The sequence below is a fragment of the Serinus canaria genome, chromosome 7, assembly GCF_022539315.1.
Source record: "Serinus canaria isolate serCan28SL12 chromosome 7, serCan2020, whole genome shotgun sequence".
NCBI lineage: Eukaryota > Metazoa > Chordata > Aves > Passeriformes > Fringillidae > Serinus > Serinus canaria.
Window position 1 is genome coordinate 19,357,690 of NC_066321.1, and position 19,430 is coordinate 19,377,119.

The window sequence follows — 19,430 nt, forward strand, 5'->3', positions numbered from 1 at the left end:
TGACCAACCAAATCAGGGACAAAGGCTTTTCTGCCTTTATTCTCATTTCACAGCAGGAAATCAGCTAAATGAAGTTTTTTTAGTGACTTGATTGATCATTTCATATCTGTTACAATTTTTTATCTTTCTCTGATACCAGTCATGAATATACCTCTCTGTTGATGGACTTCATCTGAACTGAAAAATCTAGGCATCATATCATAGGTCATTTTTCTTAGAAATGCCAGTTGCTGCACTGTTACTCCCTCCAATGTTCACAGGTAATTCCTGTTACTACTACCACAATTGGGTTAGACACAAAAACAAATTTTAAAGGAGTATAAACAAGAATACTAATGCATAACATTTAATAACATATGATTTCAAAACTATTTTATACAAAAAAAATAGGTCAATGAATACAGCTAATTACTAGCACGTGAAGCAGACTAGAGATGGCAAAAATGAATCAATTTAATAAACAGCTTAAATGACCTTTAAAATGGACATTGAGCTTCACTTTAATGACCAGGCAAATAGCAATATATTCCATCTTTGGAGCATCTGAAGTTTGGAACAACCCAAAGATTCTTACTGTAAGAATAAGGGTTGTGAGAAAAGTTTTCCTTTCATGTGCAGAGATATTGCAGTGTGAAGTTAACACCCGTATGGGTCAGCGATGAAAACTGCAAGTGGGTACCTTAGCTCTAGGCAGCTTGGCTTTCCAGAGCTGTGAGGAGTTAACAAACTCCTCTGCTTAGCTACCTCCAGTAATTTGTTCACCTAGGCAGTTACCTGCTCAACCCTGAGTAGTGCACCCGCCCAACATATGACAAAATTCCAATAATAATTATTGTATCGCAATTTAATTCAGAACATTTAGATATGAGATGCTTTCATTGCTGGAGAGATGTTTACCAGTTGTGTTCAGCACGCTTACAAAATCTATTTGCTAAGAGTATAAAACCTGTTGCCTGATTTTGTGTGCTTTTTCCTCTTTCACTCCCTCATCCAGGGAATGGTGAACAGTGTAGGACCATGAATTTCCAGTAGAAATCCTGTATCTCAAAAACCTAAGGGCCGTAAAGGCATCACCAAAAAATGCTCAGAGCATAATTGCCCTGAGGATGCCTTATCAGCACCAACATGCAGCTTGCTATATATGAAACTTTTAAGGCAACTCCAGCTATACTGCTGTCCTAGTATGATTCAGTATGAAAGCTGAGCACATGCCTTCTTTACCATGGAGCACACTACAGAGAAAGCATGCCCTGAACAGACTCAACCAAAGAGAAGAGATGAGGATGAGCCTATGCATCAGCAATTATAATTACCTAGAAAAGGGTCAAAAAACATTATTGGTGCTGCTTCAAGCCATGGGTAAAATGGCAACTGCAGTGAAGTTGCTTCATAGTCTTCTCTTGTCTGTGTATGGAGCGAAGATTCTAGTCCTTCCTACATTCCTCTCAAGAAAATCTCAATTACTTGGAATTTGTTCAGGAGAAGGGTGAATTCTACCCTGAAGGAATTAGGAAGCATTACAGATTCAGCATATGGGACCATATGTCATTTGTATTGTTTCCAAATGTTTCTTTCTGAGCTTTTTCCCTCCATTGCAAACAGATTATTTCACCACACATTGTCTAAAGAAGGGGGTTTCGTATTCCCATTTCTTTCATTTAGCCACTATTAAATCTATATCAGTTTCATAATACTGTTTTTCAACATTATTTCATCCTTTGTCTCAAACATGCACTCCATAAGTGTGGTTTGAGGCAAGTGCTTTTAATATGTTGTTCAGGCACTGCCAAAGTCAATGGCAGAAATACAGAAGAGCTGGTTCTAAACCAAAATATTCCACTTGTTTGTAAGGCTGTTCAAAATCAAACCAAGCCTTTTGCTTGACCCTTAATAGAGGGAAACCAGCAGTGATTTTTATGAGTCTAATTAAACTAAAATTGGAGATGTGTGGATTCGTCCCTCTCTTTGCCATGCAGATCAATATTCTCATGTAATGTAAATTGAGCTGGTCTTTATCTCCCTCTTTTCCTGTTATATTCTACTCCAGCCTTGGAGAAGAGCTGTGGTGTCCAGTGACATCTGTTCTAAATCGTGTTTTGGAAAAAATGTAAGTAAAGAAAACTTGAGGTCAGACCCAGACAAAGCACTGGGCTAGTTCCCAAGGCCTCTCTACATCTGGGTTTGTTTGATGTCAGGAAAGCTGTCCACAGAGTCTTCAGTGATGGGAGCAAAAGACCTTTCATTTAAAGCTTTCCATGGATTTTTGCACAGGTACTGTAAATATTAAAACCTTTTGCTGAGCTCCCTATGTATAAAAATCTGTGACTGGCTGGGTGCTGGCCTCTTCTGAAAAGGAGAATGTTCTGAAGTGCACAAATTCTTCATCCTGTCCAAATGAATGGAGATGGTCTTCTGTGACCTTCTCCACCCTCAGGCACTCTCATACTTGTCATGTTCTTTATAATTTGTTTTTGTTTGTGTCTTATTCTAGTAGTGTTTGGTTGCCTGTCTGCACAGGCCTGCATAGTTCCCAGACCTTTAATTTATCAGAATTGATAGATTTAAAAGATGCAGAGTTTTGCGGGGCAGTGATTGCTTCATGTTGGACTACTTGAGGGCAACATTGCAGAAGCAAGTGCTGAGGATCCCATTCATATAAGAGTTGAAGTGCCTTAAATAGTCTGTTGAATTGTACAGAGCAGGCATCAGCAGACCTTAAATTCATGGGTGTGTTTAGAAAATTGCCCTAGGCAGGGGGCAGTAAACTTCTTGGTCTCTGTAAACTCAATAGAGTTGCTTTTTGTTTTCCTATTCTAAGGCCTTTTGGCACTGTTCTGGGCATTATTGTTTCCCTAAGATCAATAACTGTGAAAATCAAGCTCTGTTGGAAAAGCCACAGAGAAGCAGGGACTTCTTAACTAGAAAACAGCTTTACAATGTGGTGCAATGTGGAGTTGGCATACATTTTACATTTTTACTGAGTGTGTATTTACCAATTAGTCAGCAGCCTGAGCCACTGGATTTAATGAACTTTGTGTGATTTATGCATAGCTTTTATTAATTGTGCCAATAGGGATAAACAGTGGATACAAATAGATGCAGATGTCTCACTTCTTTCTCCTTTTAGTAATACTATTTCTTGTCATTACACTACTTTTTTTTTTTTTTTTTTTTTAATCTACTCTATGTATTAGAAAGTGATCATTTCTTACTTTCCATACTACTGTCCTTCCAAAGGTAAAGCTCAAAACTTTCACCAACCCATATTCTCACTGGTCTGGGCTATGCCCAAGACCAATACAGAAGTTCAGAGAAGAAAGCATTTGCTCCTTCTCCCCTTTCTCCCATCAGTGGAATGTATATTAAATGGTAAGTAGGCCACAGAAACAGAGAGCATGTGAATGACTTGAGAGCTTGGTAATTTGAGCAGTCAGAGAAAAAGGGGGCCAGCACCTGGCTTTCAATCTCTGTTTGAATGAATATTTAACTACTTTATGTAAAGTGGGACGCTTTCAACAAATGAGGCTGAGAGAAACCTACCTAGAAATATTTTCTAACCCAGCAGTTAGGCTACTCTCCTGAGAAGAATGATGTTTGGGTTCAGGTCCCTGTACCAAATCACTTTAAGGAGGAGCTTGAAGCTACATATTTTACAATCTAAGAACATGGCCTAATCACCAAGTTTTTGGATATCAGGGGTGGCAGCACTACCTCCTCTGTTTTGGGAAAGGAGTCCCCTTGTGACAAAATCAAAATGTTTTGTTTTTTGAGATGCCAGAATGAATTCTTTCAACACCTCTGAAGTTTTTTCATGTTATTTCAGCTGAAACTGTTAGTTAATGTGACCTGAATTCACAAAAAAAAAGTTTCTGTTGCCCTAAAATTTCAGTGTTAGTTGATAAAAAAGAAGCCTCATTAACTTCTAACTCAAGTTAGACACTCTACAGTTGTCTGGTCATGGCACTTCCTGAATAGGCCCCATCAATGGCTGTGCTTGATGGTTTTTATTGGGATGCTTCCCTTCCACATGAGTGGAAGTTCCTCCTCTTTAGAAGTAAGGAGGACTGGGATCTTTAGTACCCAGAACTGAAAGAAGATTTAAATTATCCTGCTGCAGAATGCTAATGGCCAAAATGTAGGAGCACCTTTCAGAAATCTTTAGGCATTTTTATCCATTAAATGCCATTTGGAACTTACACAACTAAATACTAGGCTATTTTTATAGATAAAACTCATTATACACATTGGCAAGTGTAGTGAGATCATTTTATTGACTTTGTGTGCTACTTCAATAGTTTCTTATCTTCAAATGCTATCTTTTGAAACCATTAAAAAAAAAAAAAAAACAAAAACAAAAAACCAGAATCCAAAACATAGTTTTTGTGATGTCATTGACTCTTTCCCTTCAGTGAGTGTGGACAATAAGTACATTTTTCTGATGTTCTAAGTTAAATTGCCAAAGTTCTATTTTTATTAGATGTTAGAAATATGTTTGGGTGCTATCATAGTTACACTTTGGCAGCAGCAGAGTACCTCTTATTCACAGGTTTGCCATAAATTCTTTAAAATTATAAGAAAAATTGCAGGTAAGATTTTTGGTTTTGTCCTTTTGTTTCCACATGAAGAACAAACTCTGTCACCTCTTTAGTGGTGTGATACATGATAGGACATGAAACATTTGCTTCTGAATATTTTCATTCCAGAAACAAAACTAGAAAAGGTAATCAGCTGTGCTCTCTCATCTCCATGGTCACCTTGGACCCTCTCTTACCTTGGTGTTTCACTGAAGTCTGATCAGCTCTGCCTTTTTTTGGTGAGCCCAGGTTCCCAGCTAGTGTTTGGACACTCAAGTCATTCTTGAGCAGTGGCACAAGGTACTGCTGTTTCTTGTAAAAGGAGGAGCTACGTATCATGGGGCTCTTCATAGAAAGAATTACTCTCTCTTCCTCTCAGTGCCTTGAGCTGCAGTGAAATAAGTAATGATAATGTTTAGAAAGTCATCGTCAGACATCTGAATTTAATACTTCAGCAGAGAGAACTGGGAAAGTCACCCCTCACGTTCTGTGTTCAAACAGTTACCCTACTCCTGGCTGTGTGCAGCCTTGGAGGAAAGAGAGAGAAGGACAATGTAATGAAGACATTGGCCCTTTGCTGGCACTGTCAGATGGTGCAGGCACCTCCTCCTCACAGGCCACTCAGCAGCTGTGTAGCCAGCCTGCACACATCCTACTCTGCAAGGGTTTTTGTTGAAACCTAGCAACTCTCCGAAAAATAAATACACAAAACATGTAAAGCTAAGACTTTGTATGCCAAAACAGCTACCTGATATATTTGGTATCTCTGCACAAACTTTGCAGATCAAGCCCTAATAGCAGAGATTGAATTACAGAATGCAAATTAGTATGATAAATATAGTTAACCTCTCCTATGTATTTTACAAATAAAAATAAGGATTTATGGTTCTGTATAAATAATATTGTGAACAATGCTAAAAAAATGGTGAAAGAACAGTAATTTGTTTTGGAAAAACATGTGCTGAGAGTAAAAAAAGGGATAAATCACTAAAATTAACATATTTTAAGGAATATTGGTGCCATCTCATAAGACCTCACATGATCCATCATTATGCAGTGGGATAACACATTGACTTCATGTAGACTGCTGGCATGAATGAGTGTTTGCAGCAAAAACTGAAAATACTGTTTTCCTGTATGTGGTGTTATAGATAGTTTTCTTCTATTAATTTCCATCTTCAGAGCAGAAAAAATATCTTTGGGACCTCTTATTTTTGTGTATGCATTTTGAAGTTACTAATAATGCAAAATGACCTGATCAAAAATGAAATGTATGACAAGAGGGATATAATTTCCTGCAGCTCTACCTTGTGAAAGCAAACAATGAATTGTAACTGTGTCCACAAGTTATGTTTCTTTCCTTTTTTCTGTTATAATTTAATTGTTTTCTCCAAACCTCATAGTTTCATGTGTCTCTTTGAAGTAATTTATGTAGTTTGTACATTATTTAAAAACATAAATTTTGCTGATTATCTTCAATTTGCTTTTGACCACCCTGCAGTCTCTTATTCAATGAGAGCACAATGATGAGCAGCTACACATTGATTCATACTCTCCATGAAAGCTCAAGTTATTCTTACGTTTGTTTTATTGAAGAACCTAGCATAAGAATTTTTCATGAAAGATTAGCCTTAAGTACTCTTACATATTATTATGGGTTGTTAGAAAGTATATGGCTCTCAGTTATCTCTGACTTATAACTGCTTCATGAGTTGAGTATTTTGTAGATAGACTGAGTGATGAACTTTAAAAATTTACCATACCTTCTACAAGTGAGGTGAAATGCTTTTTCTCTCTGCCCATAGCCTTTTACTTCACAGTGCTCTTTAATAATGGGAATAATTAATCCAGTCCTTTCTAAAGACTGGACTTAAAAATCTGTTGCACATTTTTGTTTTAATCTTATTTCTCTAAGCCATGTTAATATCAAAGTGTTTTTCTGATACTTTCCAATTTTTCCCTTGTATTCATATGCCTAATGTTGGGACCAGCTTCAGAGGAACTTGTTCCAGTAGGGAAGGTGTACACCCATGTTAGTGTTTTCAGGATATGAGCCTTCCTGCTGGGGCCAGGATATTGTCATTATTATTATGGCATTACTTCAGTAGGAGATTTTGATGACTGCATTCACAGTGGTAAAGCTGATTTTCAGGTTTTGTCTCCATGGGAAAGTTGGTAAAGTGCAAGGCTAATATAAATTTATGATATAGCAACTCAACGCATGGCGGTGCTTCGCAAAGCTGTTCAGGCTAGATGTGAATCAGAGCCTGAGGCAGTATAGCTGGATGAGTGCAATGCCGTGCCTAAGCTAATTAGTCCTACTGAGAAGTAGGATATGTTATGGAAGAGAGTTATGTTAATATGGCCAGACTTCCTGGCTATCCAAAAGAGAGAAATCAGAAGTGGCATTCTGTGGCAATAGGTACACTTGCAAGGCACCAGTTTGTTCATGTTGTAATTCTGTGGGGTCCTTTGTAGGTCATTCACACAAGGAATTGGTGCACAGTAGTTAATGAAGTGTTAATTCACAAACTTTGCATACTCTGCAATACCCACAGACCCAAGTACAGAATCAGGACACAAACAGATTTTGATGTTATATCACAAGCTATTCTATAGGGATATGCTATTCAATAGCAGCCAAGAATCTAATATAGTCTTGTAAGAAAGAGGTTGAGAAAAAATCAGATATCTGTAGTAATTAGGAGGTAAAAAAAATATCCAAATATCCAAATCAACTCCACAAAAAGATTCCAGAAATCACTTAACCTGTATTTTCTGGAGTGACAAGAAATTCTGTGTACCTGCAGTAACACGCCATGGAAGAGCCTGATTTTCTAGAAGGGGTAAGCTATAATGGTTTAGAAATCAGCCTTTCCAGTGCCTCAGTCTGAACCTTGAAATCAATGCTCATTTTTCTAAAAAAGGGTTCATCGTGTTCTGAGGAATAAAATGTCATCAAAGTCACTTGAATTAGTCACATATTTATGAGAGAAATAAAGAATCTAACTAATTCCATAGCATTTACCATTTTTTAAAAGTACACTCAAGAACAAAGATTGCATTCAGAGGGGAATATAATACAGTGAGCTGATATATTAATGCAAGCTGTGCCCTGTCAAGAACAGTGTTTTTAGAACAAAACAACATACTATCACATAAGCAGGTCACTATAATACCAGCAGGTCAACTTACTTTGTTTGTATATGTGCTTATATATGTACATGTTCCTCTGCCCCCATGAGCTGAAATCTTCACCAGAATTTTCTTTAGAAGCATTTAGGAAAGACTGGATGAAAATTACACATATTCTGTGTGCTTTGCACTTCCCAAACTCTTAATACAGGTAGTGTTGCTAAGTACCATGAAATAGATACCTTAAATTTGCTATATTGTTACTGAGATCCCAGGGTTGGAATTCTGAATTCTTTGCAGACATCCCTCACTCTTCTTTAAATATCTCTTCTACATTTTCTGAATTTACTTTGATATTACTGGACACTCCTTTCTACTACTTCAGGATGACAGATAAGGAACTGCACCACTGAAAATCATGAGCCCTTATTTTTATATGTGTCTAGCATGCTTCCACTAGATTCATAGTGTGAGTTATCAATAAAAGGTTGTGATTTGGATTTGGAAGTAGCTAAAGAAAACCCAAACCTAGATGCTCTTTCACAGCTTAACAGACATCTTTGAAGCCTGAAGGTTTTTTCTACACCTGCTTATTTTTCAAAGTCTGTCATTGACTGAATAGTTTGCTTATGCTTCTTCAGTTTTTCTTTCAAAATATTCCTTCAGAATTTAGTGGCCTGAGTTTTATCTGTAGATCACTTCTGAACTATCACTAATTGAGGGTCCCAGTAGCATGTAAAAACCCCTTAAAGAAATGGATTGCTCTAGAACTTAGGTCAGCAGCATTAGTTTCCTTTTTCTAGCCAAGATACCTCCTTTAGTTCCAACATTTACAAATGTCAGACCAAAGTACTGTAGCAACACCAGGAAGCAAATATCTAACTAGTGGTCTTTTTACAAGCTTCAGTCAAGCTTGCTTTCATACCCCCTTTAAAAGTTACTGCTGCCAACTACCTTGAATTCAGAAAAAGACTTTCTCTCTTAATGAAGAAATCTACTGAGAGTTTTATCTTGGGCTTCTACCATTTATTCTTTGAAATATATGCTGAATCTGCTACACTCAAATTTGAGATACTAGTTGTATCAATATGGACCCATGGTTTCAAGCCTTTAGATATGCAAATTGTGTTTCTGTAACGAACAAAACCTTAGAGACCATGCTGTTGTGGTTCCACAGAGCCTTTATTGCGCCTCATCATTATGCTAAATTAATACAAATTTCCTGTGTGTCCGGAATTCAAAGTCAATCAAGTGGCTTAATCTCTGAGGGCATGGGATAAAAATGCTATTATTACAGTTTGGAAGAAGGTGGGGGATTACCTTTAAATGTATCCAGGCTATATGCTACAACAGCAACTCTGAAACACAGGCCATTATGAACCACATCTTAATAGAGTGTGAACTTACAGATTGCCTCCTGCCCTACTTTTGATCGCACCACTAACTCCCGCAATTGTACAATGCGGTTTTGGCAATGCAGTGGTTCGCTCTGTAGCGAAGTAGTACTAGGAAGGTATTTGTGATTTGTTACTCTTCTTTAATGCACTGAATGTTTTGACTATTTTTGAAAGTTAATCTCACTGTTTACTTTTCATGTTTGTTTCATCTTTTTCCCCATATGCTTTCCTTTTCTTAGCATCCACAAGATGAACCAGTGCCAAGTGTCCAGTGAGTTTTCTGAAGCATATTAGCACATGAGATGCAGCTCTTAAAATCCACAATCTGCAGTTTGAAAACTTGTATATTAGTAGCTCAAAATGTGTTTTGGAGACTATTTCTAAAATTGATGATACTGTCATGTTATTTAGGATTTGTATTTTAAAGTTGACAAAGCTATTTATTTAATCATATTGACTAAATCATCATCCTAATTCTTCTTTGAAGAAATAGCTGCCATCTAATTGTGCAGAAGTATCATGAGTTGCTCCATTGTTTATGTTGTGTTTGAAGGACTTTTTTTTGAAAGCTTTTGTTTCTGAGCAATTTTGAAAATTTCTCATACCAGCATGGTGCATGGTTTTACTTTGGAAGAGAGGGAAGGACAAAACATTCACATGAGATTTTTTTCTAATCCTATTTTTTTTTAACTTCACTAAATAAATAAACTGCGTCAACAGTCTGAGTCCCAACCATGGCATAATGCTGAAGAGGCAAGCTTCCTGGCAAACCTCTGAGTGCATGATGCCTGTGTAGGTGTCCCTAGGGTAGGTGTTTCTGCTTTAGGACTAGTACCTCAGAAAAAAACTCCTGGAGAAGGGAAAATGGGGTGTTTGCAGAAAACTGAAAGATTACTGGCTTACCTTTGTCTTCATCTTTGCACGGAATTTTAGCTTCAGGCTGATCTGGTGCATTGTTAGCAAAGAGGCAAGTGTAATACAACCTTCCTGCCATAAACAGTTGATCTTGAAATATCTTTGCAGTGAAGATTCTGATATTTTCCTTGTGAGAAGTTATCTCAGACTCCATTTCAGGTGTCTCTTAGGGATTTGTTCTGCTTAAATGTATTTATTTTAAGTTGATCTCTTTCCTGGTCATTCGAATATTAGCCACCTTACACCCACATACACACAAATCAACAAACAGAAAAACCCACCCACACATAAAAAAGAACACTTCCAGTCCCATCCAAGTCTATTTTTCCTAATTTTCTCTTTCTTGCAGTGACCAAGAGGAAAAGCCTAGGGTATATTATAAAAGTAGGGCAAGCAGAGATATTTGCCCAGAACACTCTCCAGCCAAACATGGTTTGTGGCTCAGAGATGTCTTGATCTGGAAGTGATCTTTTCATATTTGATTGTTCTCCTTTTCTGGAGAAAAGGAGAACAATCAAATAGGCTTTTCTGCTGTGAAGTTCTTTATTAACTTGTAGTGATCATACAGCATTACTCAAATGGTGAGAGAGTCATCACTTAGCTCACATGATAATGTGGGATAGGTATTTTTTATCACTTGGTGGCTAGTGTATTAACCAGGTCTTCTAGAACTAGGAAATAGGTAGATATGTAGTAATTCCAGCATACCCAGAATGCTCTGGTTTTCATCAGTAACCATCTCTTCTGAAAAGATCACCAGCCAACTGTATTGTGGGATGCACTCTCAGCAGCATGGCCAGCAGATCATGGGAGGTGATTCTGTGCCTCTGCTCTGCTCTTGTGAGACCCCACCTGGAATGCTGCATCCAGCTCTGGGTTTCTGAGCACAGGAAAGACATCAATATTTGGTCCAAGTTCAGAAGAGGGCTACCAAGTTGACTATAGGGATGGAGCTCCACTCCGATGAAAAAAGGATGAGACACTTGGGGTTGTTCAGTCTGGAGAAAAGGTGGCTTTAGAATTATCTAATTGCAGTCTTCAGTACCTAAAAAGGGGGCTTACAAGAAAGATGAAGAGGAACTTTTCACAAGGAAATGTAGTGTCAGGACAAAGGAAATAGCTTCAAACTGAAAGAGAACAGGTTTAGATTAGATATTAGGAAGAAATTCTTTATTCTGAGGCTGGTGAGGCACTGGAATAGGTTGCCCAGGGAATTTGTAGATGCCTCATCTGTGGAAGTGTTCCAGGTCAGGCTGGATGGAGCTCTGAGTGACCTGGTGTAATAGAAGATGTCTCTGCCCATATTAGGGGTTAAAACTAGATGATCTTTAATGTTCCTTCCAACCCAGGCCATTCTATGATTTTATGAATTAACCAAAAACTTCCACAACCACCTTGGGTCAAGTTTGAGGAGGGAAAGGAAAATAATGATCGCTTAAGTTTTCTGCATTGTCCAGAAGTAGTTTCTGCCATTTAGAGGGTTTAGCATCAGTTATTTTTCCCTGAAGTTACAGTTGTATTTGTGTAAACCTCTTGGACTTTGACTAATTGCCACACCTCTGGAACCTGCTATCAGCTGTTATTATGTGCAGGGCTTATAAGGGCTTCTGTATATTCAATATATAGGAAGACATCTTCAGGGCCATACTTGTAGAAGCGTGTTTTTGCTGACAGGTTTGAATCTTACCCGTGTTAGTCACTGATCGTTTAGTTCTTTGGTATGCTTTGTTTAATCTCTGCCTTTTTTCCTCTACAGTCAAATCACTCACAATAGAAACTGAAAGAACTGACAAACACTGAAGGATCAGAACTGTGCTGGAAAGAAAAAAAATAGCAAAAGCCAAGATTCTAACTATTTATGGATCTTGTTTCCCAGCAAAGTATATCTAAAAGCCGTTGTCTCAGGGTTCAGAGACAGCTAAATGATTGATTTCACATAAAATATTTGTTGTTCTAATTACAGTATCATCTGGGTTGTTGGCAACAAACAGATGCAAAACCAGCCTTTACATACCATCTTGAAAAACTTATGATTTGCTTAGTGTGCTTTATAATCTAAAGCATATGGCTTTGCACATAACTGCAGTATCCAAAATGAAGCTGTACGTAATGAATCACTGGGTGGGAGAAAATGCGTTGCTTCTGTTACAAGTGTGTGTATTCAAATGGTTCTGTTTAGGGTTATAAACAAAAGGATATGCTCACAGATCCAGCAGTGTGTTACAGATTCTGGGATGCACATGACATCAAAGGGGCTACACTAATTTCCCTAGCAGTCTATGGCTCTTGGCACTATGAGCACACTCCATCTGAATAAACAGAATTCTGGTTCACCACAATTGTGTGGGGGATCCAAGGTGATAGTGAAGCTTAGTTTTGTTTTATTTTATATCTTTCTATAGGAATTTTTTACTCCTTCAGATTCTGTGTGTTCAGTGAATTGGGTAACTACATTTGAGCTACAGACTACAAAGCACCTTACAGTGAAAATTATTTAATCTAATGTATTATTTTTATGTAATGAATCCAGGTAAGTGCTTTAAGTACACTGGAGTTGCTAATCATTCTTTCAAAGCATTAATATATATATTTTTTAAGCAGTTAGCATCCTTTCCATTAGCAACATTTAAGTGAAGATTCAGCAAGATACTTTGTGAGTCAGCAAGGGCTGAGGACTTGTAACTCCTCAAAGCACATCTGATTTATTGTTCTTTCCATGCTTGCTTGTCACTAGCAGCATGAAGAGTGCCAGCTCCTATAAATATTCCTGGACAGTCTCATGTACAGGAAGGGACCAAGGGAATTTGGTGGCAGGAATGGTTCCCATCATACTTGATCTCATTATATCAACAGAATAGATGGCCTTATTGAACTTTTGTGGACATCTGAAGCTACTGGTAGGTAGCATGAAATATTCTGGAGAGAATTACAGTTGTTAATTGTATTATGTCAATATGCCTCCAGGTTCCTGATGTTACTAGATTAATTTAATCCTCTGATGCCAGAATATAGGTTCTACTGCTGCACATTAATAGTTTTTATTCCCTTTTCTTCTTTTCCTCAGTTTCTCAGTACCTTACTTAATCATTTATTCTTTTGTCTTTTTCCTCTTTCCTATAGTTTTCTCTTTTCCCTCTTACTAACTTCAGAAGGGTAAAGAACATAATGAAGGCATACCTTATTACTGAAGTCACCAAAGAGTCTTGCTCTTTATTCTCCCCTACCCTGTGTTGTTGTCTCTTGGTGTGGTTTTGCCTGGACTGAGATGAAAATCTTAGAGAGACAGTGTGTTTATTTTCTATCAGTCTCCAGCATTTTTGCAGAACTACCATCATCTAATTGAATTTATAGTATGTTGCACAGACATGGTAATTTCATTATTTCTGAATGAAGCTACAGACTACTCTGCAGTATATGTTTAGTGAAGCCTATTAGATCTGTTATCCTGTCCTTGTTTCTGATATTTTTGTAGTTGGTAGCGTTTACAGGCAATGAACAAATACCCTATGATGTGGGTTAGGTATCTCTTAGTGTGTGCTCATACTAAAGTCACACTGACTGCAGCTTAGTACAGGGATATGCAGGCCAGTTCTGCATTAACGGGATTGAGTATGGCAGGCAGATGCAGCAGGAGCTCAGTGGGGACTAACTGCTTGAGTATTCACTCTGCTTCCCAGGCACACTTTTCAGCTTACTCCCATTTTACTCCACTTTTACACTTAAGGTATGATAAAAATTTGTGCAAATGATGGAGAATCATGGCAATGGAAAAGGAAGGAGAATACATTTGTCTGAACACTCATAGCCAAATAGCATCGTGTGCCCTTTGTATATCACTCTTTTAAAAACAAAGCTGAAATAATGAAAATCATGAAGTCCAGTTAATTTGCAGCAGTTTTTACTGCATAAGTGATGTTCAGTCAGTACCATTTAACACTGATACGAATGGGACCAGAATCATTAGCCCCTTGAGTACTCTCCTTGAGCAGACTTGCGTAGCACACAGGAAAATGTAGCTGTTCCTTGAAGTGAACATGCCTCACATAATTATCCACTAGCATCCAGTCCAGGAGGAGGATGTATATTATCATTGTCTGTGAGGTCATTTCTGCATTTGCCTAAGACTTCAAGAGGAAAAGTGAAGTTAAATTGCTGCCTTTAAAAATGATTCAAAACTGGAAACTTGAAAACATCAAAATACATATAAATTATCAAAGGAGAACAAAGACAAGTTTTTTCACAAAAGTCTTCTCCCCAGGCTATAACAATGCTTTACATAGGCATGATCAATATATCCAGGCTTGAGAACCAAAGTCTTTTGGAATAAATTAGACTGGCAGGAAAAGAAACAAACAAAGAACAAATTAACATGATTTTAAACATTGCTTAAATTTTCATGAATGTAGACCTTGAGATGTTATGATGAGATCCCATGAGTCTGTGCTAATATTTGCTTATAATTAAGGGTTGTACTTTCATGTTTCATCTGATATTATAGATTGGAAATCAGCTACATGCTTACTATTTTTCTTGTCACAGTGATTTCTCTACTTTATTTGCTTACTCTGTTAATCATATATATGATTCCTTAAATGGCCCCATTACCTTTCCTTTGACAAACTGCCCCTTCTCATACTCCAAATCTCCTTGTTTGAGTAATTAGGAAGAAGCTACCCTTCCTGTGATACCAGGTTTGTGTTCACCTGTAGCAGAAAAGGAGATAAGACTAACCCCTCTCAAACTTGCCTGGGTAAATGGCTTCTGAAGGAAAATGAGTGTACTCAGCTCTACCCTTCAATATGTGTTGTGGACGATGAAGTCCCTTCAGCAAGGGAATTGGCAACACAGCCTCCTAAGGGCACTGACACATTGGCAAAGAGCCCTTGTGTGCATTCCTTGCAAAAAAAGTAAGATGTCAACCAGTGTTTAGAGCCCCAGGTGTGCTGCACCACCCTTAAAACAATCTGATTCACATAAGTTTATTTTACAAGTTCCAAATGCAGTTAAGCTGCAGAATTCTCCATACAGGAAAAAATCAGCAATGTTTGGCAAGATTATCAGCACCAAGAGGTTTTTGAAGCAAGAGTTTAGTCATTAAGAGTTTATGGAGACCCTAACTTCATTTCAGCAAGCAAAATCTGATGATTCTGTTCTTCTGACATGGCTGCCTGGTACCCATGCTTTCAATACTAAGATAATCAGGACAATAAGGACATCTAGGATGGGAACTTCACTGAATATCACCTGAAAGTCACCTGCTCCATGGGAAGTCATTAGAAAAATACATTTTTGCCACTACTGTTTTGAAAGTATTGGTCAGGGCCCAAATCCTAGATGCAAAAGTCCATGTGTCTGTGCTAAAGAGGAGTTTGAAGTCTTTTGTTAAATCTTACTGCTTGACAGTTTGTGCATTTCTAAAAGAGCCCTTTGCAGTTTATGGAAAGGATGGATTTTTAAACAGAAAAATATTCTAAATAAGATAGAAGAAATGTGCTAATCATCTCCAAGCTAAGAGATATCTTTTAAAATGTCAGTATAATGGATATGATGGCTAACTGAAGAAAACTATTTCCATTTCAGCCATAAGAAAACAAAGAAGAAGAATCATGTGGATATTCAGAAACTAATTCCAGAATTTAAAAGATCAATATAGATCTTCTGCAGAATGAGACTTCTGATAAAAACCACATTAGAGAAATTAATTCTTGTTAAAATAGATGTGATCTCTATCACATCTTCAGTAGTTTTTGCTTAAGTCAAAACATGCCTTTTTAAAAGTTTGTAGTCTCAACCCGAGTTTCCGTCATACTGATAAATATTTTTTCTCCTAATTGATTGCTTTCAGTATGTGCTGTAATTCTGGTCTAAAATTTTCTTCTGCTTCTGACCATTAGTTAATCTAGACTTTTGTTTTCAAATTTGAAAAACCCTCCACCTTCTATATAGGGGTTTATACTTGCTTCAAATCACCTCTTTTGAAAAAAATGAAGTAGAACAATCTTCTTATATTTCTCGCCATGTGGCAGATTTTTCAGAGTTCAAATTGTTCCTGTTCTCAAAACATTCTGCCCTTTATTGCACCCACTTTAAAATAATTCTGTACACAACAATAATACTGTTTTTCTATTTCTGTTGAGTAGTCTTCCCTTCCTTGCACCCAGTCTATTTCATATTCAGCTGAATATCTGTAGTTCCCAAGTCTCTCCTGGAGACACTGCTTTCCAACTATGTAACTCCCAGTTCATAAAAATGTATCTCGAATGTTTGACTTCACATTTACTTGAAAAAAATATATCTTTTTAATCTGTCTGAGCTCTGCAGGTGTTGTTTTTTTGGCTTGGGCTCTTATGTAGCAAAGAAATAAAAAGGATAACCAACAGTGGTAATAGAGGACTTAACAGAAACACCATCAGTTTCTTTATTTACCTTCTACTCCAACAGATAGATTGATCCAGTAGCCAGTTTCTATTTCCCTTCACTGTCAGCCACATCAGTTTTGTGGTGTCTTTAGGGAAGCCTCCATATAAGCCTGCTCACCCATGTGTCAGCCTCTCTGAGCCCAAGTGATACAAGGAAAGGATGCCCAGAACCTCAGCTACCCTACACTTAGATCAGCTGACATAGTGCACTTGGCATAAAGCATTTTGCCTACTCTCTGTTATTTCTACACTGCTGTAAGTGATTTATCAAATAAGAAATTGTAACCTAAGGAATTTCTGTGCTCAGAGTTTCAAGAAAAGGTTTTCTTCCAGACAGAAGGGGGTCAGATCTCTTTCTTAAAAAGTGGTGGTAAAGGACAACCTGGGGAAAGTGCATGTGTTCACCCTCTCATCTGGTTTCTAAATTTGTAGCAAACTAAGGAACCTGGACATGCCAGGGGGACTTGGCACAATTTCTGTGCAGTATAGACAATACCTTGTTAATGATAGCAGTGCTGCTACTATTTCTGTTAAATTACAAGTGACTTTTTTCTTATTGGTGGCTTTAAGTTTGTCATCAAAGCAAAATACTTTAGAACAGCCTTTAAATGCCTATTCAACTGCTGAGTGTTGAGCACATGTTAATACCATTTTCTCCAGATATGGTAGTTTATGATAAATGTTACCAGATTTTGTACTGTTCATGTAGTGTGCAACTAAGACAAATGGGCCCACTGAAAGGGTATTTCCTTTGGAGAGCACAAGCTGCAGACCACCCGTAGGATACACAGAAGTAATTAAGTGTCAGGATAAAAAGGTAGAGCCAAATATTAGTGACTCAGAATCCTAATGAATGAAAGAGATTTAAAAACCAGCCTATCTATATGTGTGCTTTGAAAAAGAAAACATGTGAAGGCCTCAAGAGCACTTAGGGGAAAGGGAAAAAAAACCTCCCCCATCACATTATTTTACTGTTTAAAAATTTCTAAATATTTTTGTGCTGTGTTTTTACTTCTGACAAGCTGCAGAGAGGTGTGTGCAATTTTGCAAAACAGTGAATACCTGAGTTCATACCAGCCACTTTCTAGAATAAAAAAATTCATAGAGAGGTATTCAAAAACTATATTGCGGTAAGAAAAAACTCAACTGACCTTGTGACTTAAAATATTGCTTGCAAAAATTGCAGACCCTGCTGTCCTGAGGGAGGAAGCTCTAAGATCAATTTGAGTAACTTTCAGAGCAGAGAGAGGCTAGAATGTAGTTATGACAGGTTTTCTGCAACATTTTCAGACTTCAGAGAGAAAAAAATTGCATTTATATCCTATCTGAATCATAGTGAAAAAAACGTTCAAAAAATCAGATATTATTTGGACACCCAATTTCCACATAAGTATTTTCTGGCACAGCTTCTGCCTTGTCCCTTTGTATACAATATAGGCAAGTAGCAAAGGTTCTGGCTCAGCCATCACAATCTCTTATGCAGAAACACAGAGGTTTACTTAACGTGAAAGTATAAAATACAGAAGCATTAGGTATTAAATTAGCAAGCAGCATGAGTGTATTATTTTAAAGGTTTTTTGTATTAGTGGATTAATACAATCTTTCTCTATAAAATTGAGTTTGAATTTTAGACCCAGCTCTGGTGGTCATTTGAGCCTAGAAATCTCCCAGGTGCTGTGATGGAATGCAACAAATGCTCCTCTCCCATGCAGAAATTGCAGTTGCACACTGAGAGGAATTTTTTTTTTTTTAATTTTATTGTTGAGCACAAGAAAGTGAAAGAGAAAAAAATCTCTCAGAACAATCTCTCAGTCTTGTGGCTGAAAAGGCCAAAGTTTAAACATCTCCTCTACCTCGTTCAGATTGCAGGTACAAACTGTAAGCCTGAGTGCATAATAAACCTCCTCTGTAATGTTACCTGCTCCTTAAGGTCAGATCTTGTCGATAGATTTGTGAGATTAGAGCCCTGCATCTGCAAAAGCCATATTAACTTCAGTTTTGAAGTGTTTAAAGGAATTCATGCTACTTGATCTTTGTGCTGGTCTTTTCTATAGGAGCAAGTTCCTTTTGCAGTATGGAATGCAAATGTATAAGATATATGTTTTTCCTTCAGTGCTGCCAAACCCTGTTTTTATTTATGCTGCCACTAAAATAATTTTTAACAGGGAGGTATGAGAAAAGTCAAAGGCATTGGGAGAATCATCTGAATAGTAAATCACCTTTCCTTACTCCTACAGTATCTTGTAGTAACTTACTAACTTAATGAAAATAGTTACCATGTAATCCAAAGTATGTACCATGAAAATAACTGGTAAAATAGAATAGAGCACACCATCATGTCTTTTCTCCATAATACTAAAAAAAAAAAAAAAAAAAAAAAAAAAAAAAAATTCAAACAAACTACACCCCCCCCAAAAAAAAAACAACAACAAAAAAAAAAACCCTCCAAAAAACCCCAAAACTTAGCAAGCTGTTGGTTCTTTTCAGAAACCCTTCTGAAATACTTCCTTCATCTTTAAATTCTGCTTTCCAGATGACTTTAAGCAACTGTTACTTTACAGCACATCACAAATTATATGAAGAAGGTGTAATTCCAGACTGATTCATTTAATCTGATTAAACGGAGAGCCATGCCAAGAAGGTGGCCTTTTTATATAAAGAAAATGATGATAATAGACCAAGTCTCATCAGTCAAGAGACTTTATTACTGTCTACTGTAGAAAAACTATTTTGTGGCTGCTGAATGATACGTTCCTAGCTAGTCACAATATACCTCATTTCCTGCTTAGATAACAGAAGATATTAAGAAAAAGTGTGAAAGGAATAAGGAACTGTGTGATATAGATATATGGAAGAATAAAAAATGTTAAAAAGTGAAAATTAAGTTCTGCATAAAAACTTGCATTTGAGCTGAGTTTCAAAAGAGAAAACAAAGATTCCCAAGTTTCTGTTTGCTTACTTTGAATAGAACAGACTTGCTAATAAATCCA

General features: G+C 37.2%; 1 protein-coding gene across 1 annotated transcript in view; it reads left to right on the forward strand.

The window, feature by feature from the left end:
• The window catches only part of MYO3B (myosin IIIB), a 173,754-nt gene that overhangs the window by 151,868 nt on the left and 2,456 nt on the right, over positions 1-19,430 (forward strand). The gene's annotated exons all lie outside the window — the stretch shown is intronic.